Source organism: Dermacentor andersoni, chromosome 2 (genome assembly GCF_023375885.2).
Source record: "Dermacentor andersoni chromosome 2, qqDerAnde1_hic_scaffold, whole genome shotgun sequence".
NCBI classification, from domain to species: domain Eukaryota; kingdom Metazoa; phylum Arthropoda; class Arachnida; order Ixodida; family Ixodidae; genus Dermacentor; species Dermacentor andersoni.
This window is the reverse complement of record NC_092815.1, coordinates 192,153,622-192,169,148: the sequence shown is the minus strand read 5'-3', so window position 1 is coordinate 192,169,148 and position 15,527 is coordinate 192,153,622. Positions and strand designations below refer to the sequence as shown.

General features: G+C 40.9%; 1 long non-coding RNA gene across 1 annotated transcript; it reads right to left on the bottom strand.

Annotated features, from left to right (window-relative positions):
- Positions 1-6,474: 6,474 nt before the first annotated feature.
- On the bottom strand, positions 6,475-11,578 carry LOC126540282 (uncharacterized). The gene is made up of 3 exons (XR_007601498.3): positions 11,443-11,578; positions 9,884-9,919; positions 6,475-7,236 (listed from the first exon to the last, which is right to left on the bottom strand). It is a non-coding gene; the product is annotated as an uncharacterized lncRNA (long non-coding RNA).
- Positions 11,579-15,527: the final 3,949 nt, after the last annotated feature.

The following is a 15,527-nucleotide window of genomic DNA, read 5'->3' as shown; positions in this document are numbered from 1 at the left end:
TACAATCCTTATTTGTTGGTTGAATGGTGTGTGCCAATTTCAGTAAACCTTACATACTTCTGAAATATGGCAATCACAATAAGTGATGCTTATGGGAGCAGTTTATTATGCTGCATTGCTGTTGCATGATACAGTTGCGTTTTCTGCCATGATAGCGTTCCTGCGCAGGTCATTCCATATCAAGCGACTTATTCATATTAACTACTTCAGATTTTTATATGAAAAAAAAAACTATTAGTGATGTGCTGGAATAAAACAAAGTTACTCCTTTTGTGAGTTCAATTTTATTCACTGTCACAAAAAAATAATGAAGGAATTCAGAAAAAGATATGGTTTCATGCAAACATGAAAGGCACATCATTTCCATTACCGGAGATTTTTTGTTGCATTTTAAATTTAAGCCGACTTATACCTATTAATTTTTTACTCATGTATTTTACATAGCAATAAACCATGTTTACAAAGCTATGTAAAATGCAGTTTTTACTGAACTCTGACAATGGCACAGATGCACTTGCAGGTGTGCGATTCCATGCCGAATCGACCAGTGTTTTTTTGACACCACACATATAGCTGAAACATTGCCATGTGTTTACTAGAGTTCAAAACTCGTTACCCACTTTTATTAATTGTTGCCAGATATTTTGTAGCATTTTGGTGACAGTTTAGTTTTCCTGCTCAGCTGAGCTAGAGGACATCAATCAACATTCTTTTTCAAATGCACATTGTATTGATCGAGGCCTTCAAATGGTGTGCGTGGAAATACGGTGAAGTAATGCAACTGCCAAAATAGCCAAGTTTTCAAATATTTGAATACTTCAATTGTTTTTGGCACCGGCAAAAATGAGTCAAATTGCAATCCGTTAGATTTTTTTTCGTAACGAAAAATTCACAGGACAGAACTTAAATACAGAATGGTAGCCCAGGTGACATAGTATAGCAAAAAAATATGTGCAGCTTTGAAGGCTCAGCTGATCGCCTGTAAAAAAACAAAAAAAAAACAAATTCTAATCTTTTGCAAGAAGCTTCATGTTGAAAGAAAAAACAGCTTTCGTAGTTGGCCAAAAAATATGTGATACATTATTGGATCGCTCTAGATGTCTGCTATGCATGTGTGAAGTTAAAGAAGGCATTATATTTAAATGCGAGAAATTCTTTTTTGAAATTTTGTCAGCACCGACTTTTCTCGGATGTGCGCACAGCTTGCCGGCTGGGAATGCACACGACAAAGCTGGCTTTGTCTCCACACAGATGACAGAGAAGCGGTGTTAGGGTCTGCATTTTATTGCCAAGGGCCACATGCTCTAACGCAACGAGGCTTGTGTTTGGTGTGAGCCAGGTAAACCATACAGCCATTGCACATAAACTATCAATACGAGGTCTGTTAGAAAAGTATCTGACCTTTGGCTGAAGAAAAAGAAAACTGGCATAACTGGAGCGTTGGAAACCTAATCAGCCTCAAAGTAGTCTCCTTGGGACTGCAGTCACTTCTCCCAGCAGTGCTGCCATTGTTACAAGCATTCCGAGAAGGCCTCTTTCCGAACGGGGTTTAGCTCAGCTGTCGTTGCAGCCATAATGTCTTCTCTTGTCTGAAATCGCGCTTCTTTCAATGGCCTCTTGATTTTGGGAAACAGCCAGAAGTCGCAGGCGGCCACATCAGGAGAGTAAGGAGCCTGTCGAACTACAGGAGTCTTGTTATTCGCCAAAAAAGTCTGAATCAAGTGCGAGAAAAGCATTGTCGTCATGGATGCGCCAATTTCCTGTTGACAACTTCGGTATCTTGCGCCACACAGCATCACATAGGCCATGGAGGACATCCCTGTAGTAGTCTTTAGTGATTGTTTGACCCTGTGGTGCGTACCCGTAGTGTACCACACTGCGGGAGTCAAAGAAAGCAGTCAGCAACACTTTAACGTTGATGCGCACTTAGCGGTCTTTGGTTGGTGACGTGAAATGCTTCCACTGTAATGACTGGGATTTGGTTTCCGGGTCGTAAACATACCCCCAAGACTTGTCACCAGTGATTATGGTGTTCATGAAGTTGGGGTCACTGTTTGTGGAATCCAGCATGTCTGTGAGACTTCAACACGAAGTTGCTTTAGCTCCACCATGAGCAGCTTGGGAACGAATTTCGGTGCAACTCTCTTCATGGCCAAATCTTCAGTGATAATGGAATGTGGATAAAATGTGCTGATGCCCACCTCTTCCACAATTTCTTGGATAGTCACACGACAGTCCCGCATCACCACGGGGTTCACTTCGGCAATGACCTGGTCATTTCGGCATGTTGATGGCCGACTGGAGCGTGGCTCGCTCTCCACCGATGCGTGGCCGTCTTTAAACTGGTTGTACCACTCCTTAATCTGTGTGCTGCTCATAGCATAGTCACCAAAAGCAGTCTGAATCTTCGGAATGGTTTCCACTTGGCTGTCGCCCAGTTTCTGGCAAAATTTGATGCAGTAGCACTGCTCCAGTCACTCCGCCATTTTCCTTGCAATAAAAAACCAACGAGAGCACTGTGTACTACCTCATTCAAATGCTGCGTCCCAGCAAGTCACGCTATTGGCAGGCAGGAAAAAATTCGTGCATGCGCACTAAGGTTCAAGGGCGGCTGATGAAAACGCACTTGTTACATATTCATCAGGTGTTCGCAAAAAAAAGGTCAAATACTTTTCTAACAGACCTCGTACGTATTAAATACGTGAGGGAATCCTGCAGTGCTAAAAGATATGGTTCGTGCAGTTTACAAAAAGAAATATCAGCTATTATGTAGACAGTAAATCCAGAAAGTGCGCTGATATTGTTTATACAAAGCATTTTAAAGGGCATGTCGCAGTGCAATGCAACATAGAGGGAGCAGGACACTTTGTGCCCTGCTCCCTGAAGCCCAATGACGATGCAAGTAGAAAACACCTTCATAATTAGGACTGAAAACCTACATGAGTACGAACAAATTCTTGTGGCGTTGTTTGCTACCACTGTTTCAGAGCCGGAACATGCTCATCTATAAAAGTCATATGTGCCATGTTTAATCTGATGTGGTCAGACACCATCGGCAACAACTTCTTGCGTTCATGTTAAAAAAATACGAATTGAGACTGCAGCTGCAGCGCTAGACGTCACCTGCCTTCGCAATGATAAAAAAAGCAGTCAGTTTGTTGAATAGGTCTTGTGGCTAATTATATTAACAATATTTCCTTACTAGATGACATGGCTTCATATATTTATGCTATATTTATGCTGTATGTGTGATCCACAAATGAACATAATAAAAAATAATTTATCGCACTTAAAGAATAATACCTTTTTGTTACTTGTCACATGTATAGCAGACATGTAGGGCTGTGTAACGATGGGCGACATATACTGTTGTGCCAACCACCAAAGCAAATTTTTTTTACCTTCAACACGAAGCTTTTTGCAAAAAATTTGAACTTTACAGTTTTTTAGCTGATCAACTGAACCTCCAAGGCTTGAAATATTTTGCAGCTATCCCAAGTCAACCAGTCTGATTTTATATTTATTTTGTGCCTTCTGTATTTCCCTACGTTAGAAGAAAATTCAAACTTTGCAAATTTTGGCGCTCACACCACTTTAGTCTCTTGACATGAACACCATCTAAATATTTGGATCATACAATTTCCCTTTCAGAAGAAACGTGTATCAGTGCCTTCTAGCTTAGCTGGGCAAGAACAATAAATTTTTGCCTAAGTTCAAAAAAATTTTTGCGAAGGAAAATAAATGGGGAGCAAGAGTTTGGAGCTTCAACTATATCTGTGATGGTCAAAAAAACGTTGGTTGGTTGCCCTGGAATGACTCAAGTGTATGTACGAAAGCAAATTTTCTCATTGTACCTACTCAAAATCAAGCAAAATTGAAATGGTTTGCCATAATGGAACAGTTCTTGACAAAATTGGGTGGTTTGGCATGAAATGGCTTAAGATACTTAAAAAATATATTAATAAGGAAACACTTTCCTTACTAGAACCATATCAAAAACTAACATAACAATGTAGTGAACTATAACAAAGCACAGCACTTGTATTCTGGATTGAGCAATCCAATGTGGACTTCTCAGGAGACTAGCATAATTAACATAAATAAAATTAACATAAAAATGTGAAGGCATAGAAAGGCACAACATTTGTAAGCTCATTTGAGAAATCCAAATTGGGCCCTTCAGGAGACTAACACAGAACATAAAAATGTCGAGAGTTACAAAAGCACAACACTTGTGTTTTGGTTTGAGCTGTCCAACTTGGGCTCTTGAGAGGTTATTGGTCCCATGCGAGAAGCGAGGCCACAGTTCTTTACATAGGGCATGTCGGTACCAGGCAATTTGCGACGCGTGAAGCCTGCAAAAACAAGAAGCCAGAACAAGTTTTAAAAAGCAACTTCCACATGCAAAAGAATGGCATGCAATCTGCCCTCGTTATAACGAAATTGATTTATGTATTTGTGTTGCTTTAGTCCAACTTTCCACGGGTACAGCTTTACAGCATGACCATTTAAGTTTATTCAGTGCGGCACAGGACTCCACTAAGTGTCAAATGCAGGAAAGGGCAAAGAGGAACAAAACACTGTAGCAAAATAACTTTATGAATATCCTCAATGTCAAAGATGTGAGCTTTGCTTGCTGAGAAACGAAATGGTGAAACAAATTCATGTCGTTCATAAATAAACCTGAACTGACAACTAAAATTATTTCTTGTAACTTTCATAATTAAAATTTGCTGCACTTCACTGTGCTTTTCCATGCTCCAAATACAATACTGTCATGTCACTACAACTGAGTGTAGCTTCATTTGATGTTAGGTTTCCTGAGTTCACATGCAATCGGAATGTACTTCTCGCCTTACAATGACTTAAGACTTTCTACATTAAAGAAGACACTGCTTACAGTGAAGTATGTTTTCTGCCTCGACGACTGAATTACTGTTATAATGAGGAATCCGTGTAGTGCACCAAGCTGCTTAGAATGACACATGCAGAATGTGACAGAGACGAAGAAATGCCGTCTTTTAAGAGACATATGCGATAGGACTGACTTCTTTAACCCTTTTAGGGTTCACTGCCGTACATCTGTGGCTGTGATGGAACGTTCTGAAAAAAATTTGCCTTTTCAGAACAAAGTGTTGCCTAGCATCCCACTGGAGGTGCTGCAACCTTCTGAGACTTCTAGAAAATATTCTTATAGTGCTGTCGCTCCTTGGGTTTCTCCAAAACTGATTTTTCACCTAGCTCCTTGGTGTCTGTCATTGCAGTAATTTGGGAGTGTTGCCACAAGTTTTTTGTAAGTTTCATTACACAAAAAAATTATGCTGCTTTATCCTGCATAAAAAAATAAAACATGTAAAACTGCAAATACTGAAATGGTATTGCCACTTTATTGTTATTTAAAAATATTATTTACCAGTTTATTTTCTCGGAATGTCACTCTGAAGAACTTAAATCTGCAATAAAAATATTAAGGGTGCGCGAAAAGTGATTTTTGAGGCTGAACCGAATAATGCTAGAAGCAAATCAAATAATGGATAGTTTCTGAATAATGAACAGCTGATATCACAATTAATATAAGATGAGGCTCACATCCTAGTATTATTAAAGTTAGCAAGTTTCTGTCATTGTTATGTTATGAAAAGCTGTTTATTAAAAGCCCAAATGGAGCAGCAGAAAGTTTCTTCACATGCACAGGACTCTTCAGTAAGCATAAATGATTGCTGTACAGCCTCTAAAGTACAGCTACTGAAGTAACGTAGCCTGGTCTGCTATTCTTACAAGTTGTTACGTTTTATGTCTATACTATGTTATTGGAGGTGAACATTTACCGTACTTTGGCTCAAATTTCATGTTTTATTGGTGTTTCGAAATATTAGAATAATACTCGCATTTACAACTAGTGACCATTCAAAGACTAAATTGAATAGGACACTATTCAATTCGAAAGTTTTGCGTATTTGCACACCACAAAAGATATATAACTCATAAATTAGAGAGGCATATTTGTCCCCAAAATGTGATCCTCAACGGGCTAAAGAGCGACAGAAAAGCCCATTCATTTTTTTGATAAATTTAAGCCCATAATCTACTTGGCAATGGTTCATAACCCTGTTAACAGGTAGGTGAAGTAAGGAAGCAGGAAACAATTCTAACAATTTCAGAATGGGAGTAGTGGACATGTCCGATGGTCTGTAAGAAGCTTTATACATTAGGCCCCAAGAGCCTATTCTCAATTTATTGAAGTATATGGAGAAAAGCCACATAAATATTTTTTTCATATCTTAGAATACAAAGTGATAATGTGTGCGTTAATAAATACGAGTCATAGGTTAAGTGCTTAGAATGAGTAAGCGCCCACTAAACGTAGTACTGTTGACAGCAATGCTTGCAACTCTGTCCCTGTTGTTTCTTTGATTGAAACAACCAAAAGGAAATTGCCACACCACTCAGGTTCCCTCTGCTAAAAGGCTGGCATCACATGGACCTCCTTCAATATAGGAGCAACCTTAATTCGATGTGGTCTGTTAAAATTGGTGAAACTACTGTTTCACATCTCAGAACCTGGAGAGCTGTTTTGACTTCTGCAATTTGGTGAACATGCTCCTGCTCGAGCTGAGCAGTAACCACACTTGAGCATACCTTCTCCGCAATTCGCGTATTAGAATAACATTTTCAGGCTAACTAAACATGTCCTCCATGCCAATAGATTTGGAGCGTGCTTCACAGACAACTATTCCTTGCAATGACAGCCAAGTAACACTGCTAATGCGCAAATGCAGCTCATTTTATGTGGTGGAGCCACTAAAAACTTTCAGCAGTGAAGGCAGCTTTTAAATTTTAGAAGCATTTGAGTATGGCGGCATTACGCACTTAAGATCGTACGAACAGTCATTCCAAATAGGAGGCTATTGTCGCATACAACTGCACACACGGGCTACTTGAAAGTCGTTTGTTATGCCAATGGCAAGTTCATAATTTTAGAAAAAAATGTGAATGTAAAAATGCAACCAGAAAGGATATATGGTACTTGCCTATAACAGCACTGACCCTGGTGGGGTCAAGAGCCTTTTTTGCCCCTTGGTGTTATTTCCAAAGCCCAAATGGCCCATGAGCTCCTCCTCTGTGAACACATGGTGAAGCAAGGCCCTTGCAAACTTTCCTGGTCCACCATGGCAGGCCATGGTAAACTGTGCCAGGATAACCTTCTCAATGTGCACTCCTTCAACCTATGTGAACCTGCATGTTTAAGTAAATGTTAGCAAAACAGTTTTAAGCCTTTCAAGCACATTCACACAACAGCCCTACTGCAAATAAATTACAAAAGTACCTGTTGCAAATCTAGATTGCTAAACTTGACTTCTTACAAGCTTCTTATGCTGTCTGGATGCCACATGTTTCAGAAAAACAATCCAGCACAAACAAGAATGATAAACCAAAGTATCCAAACATCTAGTACTTGAAAAAGGGGAGTACCAGCGAAACACAAATGGCACGCACACAAGGAAACGGCATTAGACACGGACGGACGTTGGGACGGACCAGCGTCCGTCCCTGTCTAACGCCTTTTACGTCTGTGCGCGTCCTTTGTTTTGCTGGTACCCCCCTTTTTCAAGTTCATCATGCACCAACTGGCCCAAGAGCTTGCGCTAATGCACATCTAGTACTATTTATTGTGATTACCATTCTTAGGATACTTCATATTTTCAGGTGTTTGTCTCTATTTTTCCATCCATTTGTGTCAATAGGTAGTCCATGGTCTAATGGGGAGATTGGGCTGCTATGTTGAGGGAAGAGTTCAAAATCAACCGTTGGAACAGCTTGGGTGACTGGGTATGCGACCCTGGGCATATGCCACTTTTCAATGAATCTCCTTCCCGCTATCTTGGGCAACTGCTGCTGCTTGTGTTGGCAAGCAGCATTAGGAGCTCAAAGAGGGACATGATTGTCGATCATTACTAAGATTACCACTACACGTCACGTTAGCTTGCTGTGCTGCAGAAGTAATATGTGAGATTCCACTCCACTGTATGAAATGTACATAAGCTGCAAGGACAGTATGTGCCAACCACCACCTCAATTAAATTAATCGACTCGCAAAGCACAGGCTGCATAAGATCACGGAGTGAACTCAGAAGTTTGTGGACAGTCAGTTGATGTCCATGTCAGGGACCTCTAGGGAAACTCAGTCATTTCCTCGATGTGCATCATCGTGCCGTCATACATTGTATTACAATTCTGTCTGTCTCGTTGTACCACCGTTCTAATAGTCATCACGTATCACCACAATTCAAAATATAAATGGACACTTATATCTACTGTTTATTTAATCTTTATGGAGAATACTTTGAGCATGAGTTTTTGCAAAGATCATGAATTCTACAGCTTAAAGGAGCACTAAAGCAAAATTAAATAATTAAATTCTGGCGTTTTAAGTGCCAAAACGACAATCTGATGTTTAGGCACGCCTTAGTGGGGAACTCTGGACTAATTTTTACCAAATCAGGCTGCAAGGTACCTGGGCAGTTTTGTATTTCACCTCCATCAAAATGCGGCTGTTTGATCCTGTGACCTCGTGCTTAGCGGAGCTGTGCCAACACCCCTAAGCAACTACGGCATGAAAGCACTAAAGAGAAAAATTATTTTAGATGTATCTGTACATGACCTTCCTACAATTCAACAGATTCACTCATACCGTGACAAGAGGCTGAGTAAACTGTAAAAGCAGCAAGAGGAAAGATTGGTGGCAGTGCTGCCTTGAAGTTACCACACCCGCTTGCTGTGACGTCATGGATTTTGATGATGTCTGTTGAGATGTAGCAATTATTTTTACAAATAAAGATGTTCTTCATCGTATTCCAAAAACCCAAAATAAAAAGCGTCAGGAACTTTTACAGAACCAATACAGCCCAAGTTTGAAAAAATACTTGGAATCCATGATGTGACAATGAGGTGTCAGCACAAAGATTTTGGGGTGATACTCAGAAAATTGAACTTTGAGCTTTATTTTCTCTAATAATCAAACAACTACCAAGAAAGTTACAGAAGTAGTTATTTAAGACGATGCTTTATTTTAAATTCATTTAAGGTGTCATTAGTGTCCCCTTAATACAAAACAAGGAATGCACTTGGCTGCGTAATAGGTTAACATGCATCACTGGTTCTCATTAAGGTAGGATTATCAGTATAGCAAAGGGCATGCACTGGCTGCTCCAGAGGGGAGCCCTTCCACTTCCCCTCAACCTCCCAATTTCCAATTTCTTTATGAGCAGTGATGCAATTTCTGTATCTTAACGAGACATAATGCCAAGGAGATTAAAAATGCCATGCTGGCTACAGCATGTGGTGACCGGCACTTCACACCGTCCAGCTCGACATCAATCTTTTTGGAATTTGGCCCTTGAAATGCAGAAAGCCCAGATCACTGCTCGTTCTTCAGCCAACTTTCTCAAACGGTGCTGCTGTTCTGGTTTGATACCTCTAGCTGTGCACTGCTGTATGACATAGGTCATAATACCTTCGTTCTGGTAAAACTAGAAAGATGTGCACTCATGCAGACCACTAATGTCCACACTAAGTTTCTGAACGCCCCTCTCATATCAGACATATACACTGAAAAAGGCACATTCCGCGTTTAATATGTTCACAAGTGACAATGAAATTCACTCCCAGTCCCGGTGCAGTTGCAAAGTCTAAGCTGAGTGCTTAAAGGCACCATGTCTCCTAATGAAGGCACTCTGCACCAATTGATCACTGGAGCAAATGCGTTGCAGTTGCATCAGCAATGTTGTTGTTTTTTTCTGCTTCCTGCAATACATTTTCACGGTATCACTGTATTTGATCATCGTGACGCTACAGAATGGATCACCAAAGAATTCACTTTTACCGTTCCAGCTGGGGCCTCTCCCAGCTCATTTTGAATCTGAAAAAAGATGTCACTATTAAAACGTGAAGCCACGATGCAGCAAAAGCGACAATCAAAAGAGCTACATGGAGCATTAGGCTGACATAAATGGACTGATACAAATGACTAGTCATTGAATACACTAAAGTGTGGCCGCTCTTGCCAATGGCAGTGTGAGCTTGTCAAAAAATTTATTTCACATTCCTCTAGTTACTTTAAACATTATTTCCACGCATCTACTTAACTGTTATGGTCACATATTAAAGGCAGCTCCTTCATATAAAACGAGTGTTACATTCTTTTACTCCCCGTCTACCTGATGCTACTTAAGTTTTGCTTACTCTCAAAGAAAGAATTTCACAGAACTGCTCTTTCGACAAAGCATTATTCCAAGCTTGTGGCAAAGCGTCGTGATTTAGTTCACAACGATGCGCTCCCCTTTCAATCTGTTCACTCTATAGTGCTCTGATTCAAAGCAAAAATAGCTTTGCGACATAACTAGCTACTTCTATGGTCACAAGAAACAATGCTAATTATTGATGTTTATGTTGCCGATAACGTATACATGCCGCCTCGAAACACAGTGGGACGACAACGCAGATATGCCAGGCATCTCGTTCCTTTACTGATTTTAAAACTATTGTTAAATCAGTTACTGAAGTGCGAAAAGCTGCAATTTCACGAAATTACATTATTTTGAATGTTGTAGGACCTGGAGTGCCATGAAATCTGCCTTTCCGTGAATGCAAAGAGCGCCTACGCGAAGCCGTTTGGGCGAAGCACTCGATGGCGACGAACGGAGAAGATGAAAAAATAAAGTTGAATGCCCGCGACCTGGGGGAAAACAAAAAGCACGCGGTTGGCAAGGCGTATAACTCGATGATTTCGCAGCACTTTGTGGCATCACCCCTATTGTATCTCACGTATCGCATGTACACCCTTGAAATTCTTTATTATTATTGCGCGACAGCCTCCTCTGTGTTTTCCGATCGCGCGAACATCGGCCGCACGGCGTGTCAGATAGTGGCCTTGAAGCACCGCGGAGTCACTCGATCCTGAAGGGAACAGCGCAACAGAATACACTTTCGCCAATCCCACCGTACCCCCCCCCCCCCCTTTTTTGCTGAAAGCTCGCTCACACGCCTTGTACTAGCGTGGCGCAAACGAAATATCTTCGATTACAGTACAGATCGGATGGTTTCACGTCGCATTGTTTTGCGCTCATTAATAAGGCTAACTCAATCGGTGCTCGAACACCGTATCAGAAATCATGGCGTACAACATGCCCTGTTTTAGGTGGCACCACATAGCTGCCTTATGTCACCACAAGCGGAGTGTAAAGTTAAACCAGGACAAAACTCCACGTTATCTACCACAAATCTAGTGCTGTACAACCCATTCTCGCAACGGAAGGATAGTACTAGGAATGAAAACTAGAAAAGAGGCGCGCGGAAGACACGCACAAGCGCTGAAATCATTTCCCCGCTTCCGTTCACCGCGTCGCAATGGACGAACAAGGGGAATTCGAAACACTCACTCACCCTTGATGTCGCTGAGTCGGAGGCGATCATGGCGATCTTCGAGGCAACAAGTCCATAAAAAGCGAGCAACACGCAGGAATATTCCAAAGATGTCACAGCGAAGCACACAAAGAACACAAAACGCAGGAAGCTCTCAAGCAAACGGCGTGCACGAATTCGCCGGAATGCGCCAAGCATCAACAGCGCAAACGCGCAATCATACATGTACACTCATACAAATACACGCTTATATTATCATAAATTGTACCATTGGATAACAAATTATGTAATTTTATGTTATTACTGAACAATTGTTGCGATTTGCAAGTGTATAAAAGTTTTTTGCTTCGCTTCTTTGATGAACTACTTTCTTTAGCGCAGTAACGCAGTGCACCGGCCGGAGCTAATGACATGCGCGGGAAAAGGCGCCAAATTCAAACGTCACAAACGCCGCGCTAATTTGTGCGCGCACAGTTTTCGTCGTTTGGATTTAAAAAAAAAAATAGTAATGCGTGCCGCAACCATGCGAACTGAACTATTGACCAGAAAAGTACAGAAACGTCGCTGTTTGTGCTTCTTATTTCGACGTCATGGCAAACTGCGGGCGGTCTGTCGTCCCATTCTTTAAACATTTGTGCGTGTGCTCCTGCGCTGTGCGATTTGTCACCGAGAACGTATAGCAGCGCAGATTGTGCTTGGTGGCCGAGCAGATTCCGAACACATTCGCCAGCACCCCGTCTAGGTCACAGAAAAGAATTTGGCCTCCATGTGAAATATGAGCACCATGTCGTACATATCGGCCAAGCTTTTCGTTTCGTTCTGTATAGCGCGCTAACGGGTAAGCGAAACGCACTCTGTAAAAACGATGTTCACTCCTTTCTCCGCCGCACCCACCGTGGTGGCATAGTGGCTGAGGTGTTGCTCTACTAACCCGAGTGCTTGGGATCTAATGCCGGCCGCGGCGGCTGCATTTCGATTGGGGTGAAATGCAAAAACGACCGTGTACTGTGCGTTCGGTGCAGGTTAAAGGACCCCAGATGGCAAAAATAAATATGGCGTTTCTTACTACGGTGCGGCTCATAATCAAAGCGTGGTTTTGGCACGTCAAACCCCAGACTTGAATTTTGTTAACGTTCTCCGCCACCTTGACCATATTTAACATGGAGGCATGCAATGCCGTTTCCTAACACACAGCCAGGGCACTGGCCCCTTATAATGGACGCCGATGGAAATGCAGGATGCGTCCAATCATCGGTTGTTTGTCACTGCTTGTAGGGACGTTTGTCTTCTCAAACTGCATATATATATATATATATATATATATATATATATATATATATATATATATATATATATATATATATATATATGCAGGGTGTTTCTGCTAACTTTAGGCCGAGTGTAAACTCTATGACGACGCGACTAAATGCATGCGTATTTGTGTATTGTTGCTTAATTAGCTAATTAGTCAAGCATAATTAACCAACTTCTGAAGCAAGGAAGTTAGGAAAGAAATTCCAATTAGAAAGTTGCAGAGCGGTTGGCAACACGTCCGAATAAACAGTTTCTGTCTTTCTATCTGTTAAGTATTATTGTTTTTCAGCTTACTGCGGATGCTCGCGAAATAGAAAAAGCACCACGTGACATATGCCCGCCTGCGAGTCGTGATTGCACTGCTCCTAAGCCTTCTGCGCACAAACGAAAACATACCATTTAACCGGTGTGAACACCCGTCTGCTTATCGCCATCATGAACCGCAGCGAGGGAAGCACGTCGCTGGCGTCAATACCACAGCCAACGCCTTCGTCACTGCCTTGTCACCTTTTAAGCGGCAACACACCCTGCTCGATGGTATGCTCGTTTGGGAGCGCTGCAAGCGGATATGTCAGGTGATATTTTTTCTATTTCACGGGCATCCGCAGTAAGCTGAAAAACACTAACACTTAATAGATAGAAAGTGAGAAATTGCCTAATAGGACGTTTTGCAAAGTGCTCTAGAGCTTTCTAATTAGAATTTTTCGCCTAACTTTGTTCCTTCAGAATGGCTAATTTTCTTGACTAATTAACTATTTAGGAAAAATACAAGAATAGCGTGACACGTACAAGAGTGAGCAACATGCATTTGGTCGCATCGTCTTATGGTGCATCGGCATATTTTTAAACTCTGAGTAAAGTTAGCTGCAACACGTGTATATACGTCTATGGTTCAAGTAACGTGAAACAACACCCTGTATATATGCAATGGTGATCAAGTGATCAGTAAAGCAACATATATGTGCAAAAGATGCACACATACATATGTGCGTGTGTTTTTCACATGTACTTCGAAACTCAATATTGCTCGTGACTCAATTTTATTCAACAATAAGTTAACAGCATTTAGTCAACGACTTTATTGTTGGAAACTACTCAACAATGGTTCAATAGTCAATACTATTCAACAATATATCAAGAGAATTTAGTCAACGACTTTATTGTTGAAAACTACTCAATATTGGCTCAATAATACTCAATACTATTCAACAATATATCAACAGAATTTAGTCAACGACTTTATTGTTGGAAACTACTCAACAATGGCTCAATAATACTCAATGCTATTCAACAATATATCAAGAGAATTTAGTCAATGACTTTATTGTTGAAAACTGCTCAACAATGGCTCAATAATACTCAATACTATTCAACAATATACCAACAGAATTTAGTCAACGACTTTTTTGTTGTGAACTGCCCAACAACTTTACTGTTGAATTATTGCCTGTGGTTTCAATAATTGTTGAGGTATTGTTGAAAGGCTATTGAGTCAACAATTCGTCAACAATATGCCAACAACTTTTCAACAGTCATTTTCATAAGGGCAGTGATGCGAGTACTGCTGTTTTGGAAGATATGATTGCAGAATTTCGTCTAGAAGACGTAGGTGAATGTCTTTGTGGCGGAAAAGCGGTCATCTTTACCCACTTTCAGGGTGCGAGCCATGCTAGACTTGACAGAGTGTACGTGTCGGCTGAACTAATTCAATCGTGTCGAGATTATCGAGTCACACTTGTTGCGTTTAGTCATGATTGTTTGGTTTCTTTCCGTGTTGGAAAAGAAAGAACGAATAACAAAGTATTTGCTTGGAATCTCTGGAAATTTAATGCAAGCTTGCTGAAAGACGACGAGTTTTGTAAGCAGTTTCTCGAGGCTATAGATAAAACAACTCAAAACTTAGCTGGGGACATAAATGGGAAGTTTGTAAGCAAACAGTTGAATTGAAAGCACCTGAAAGGGTCAGTGTTTTAAGTCACGGAAAAAAAAGAACTCGAGTCCCGTCTTAGATGGAATCTGAAGCAATTATTGGAAGCGGAAAGTATACAACCTGGTTACTTCTTAGAAGACATAAAAAGCATAAATCAAAAACTTGAGCTGATAGACCAAAGCGATACAAGGGAGCATTGATTCGAGCCAGAGCTGAAAAATGGTGAACATGAGAAATGCCAACATAACGCTCCTTGGGAGTCGAAAAGAAATATGCTTCCCAGAATGCGATAACAGAAATAGAACATAATGGGTCACTGTCTACCAACAAAGAAACAATAGCAAATTCTTTTTTGGAATATTACAAACTATTGTTTTCTCGTAGCCAAGTTCACACTGATAGATTTAAATATGACTTCATTTCATTGATGCCAATATTAGATATTTAAACTAAGGAAATAGTGGAAGTGCCCATAACAGCGGAGGAAGTTAAGAATGCGATTGATCATTTAAATAATCGCATGGGGAATGGGACGTCGCACCAAGGATGTTTTTGAACATTAAATGGCAAGGAACACCGACAAAATATTTAGGAGTGCCCCTGCAGTACTACTCTGACACAAGCCTTATTGGAAAAAACAAACAGATGTGTTACGTGAAAACGCACAAAAGTGGAAAGCCTGGGGTAAGTCGATTTTCGCACGGGCCTCGACGTGCAGCTTATTTGTCGTAAGCAAGCTATGGTATGTAATGCAAGTTTTGCATTGCAGCAGGTTACATGTTCAAAAAAGGCACAGGGTGTTCGTGGTCTTTATTTGGAGCTCTGTATGGGAGAAAACGAGCCGAACGAATCTGTTTAAAAG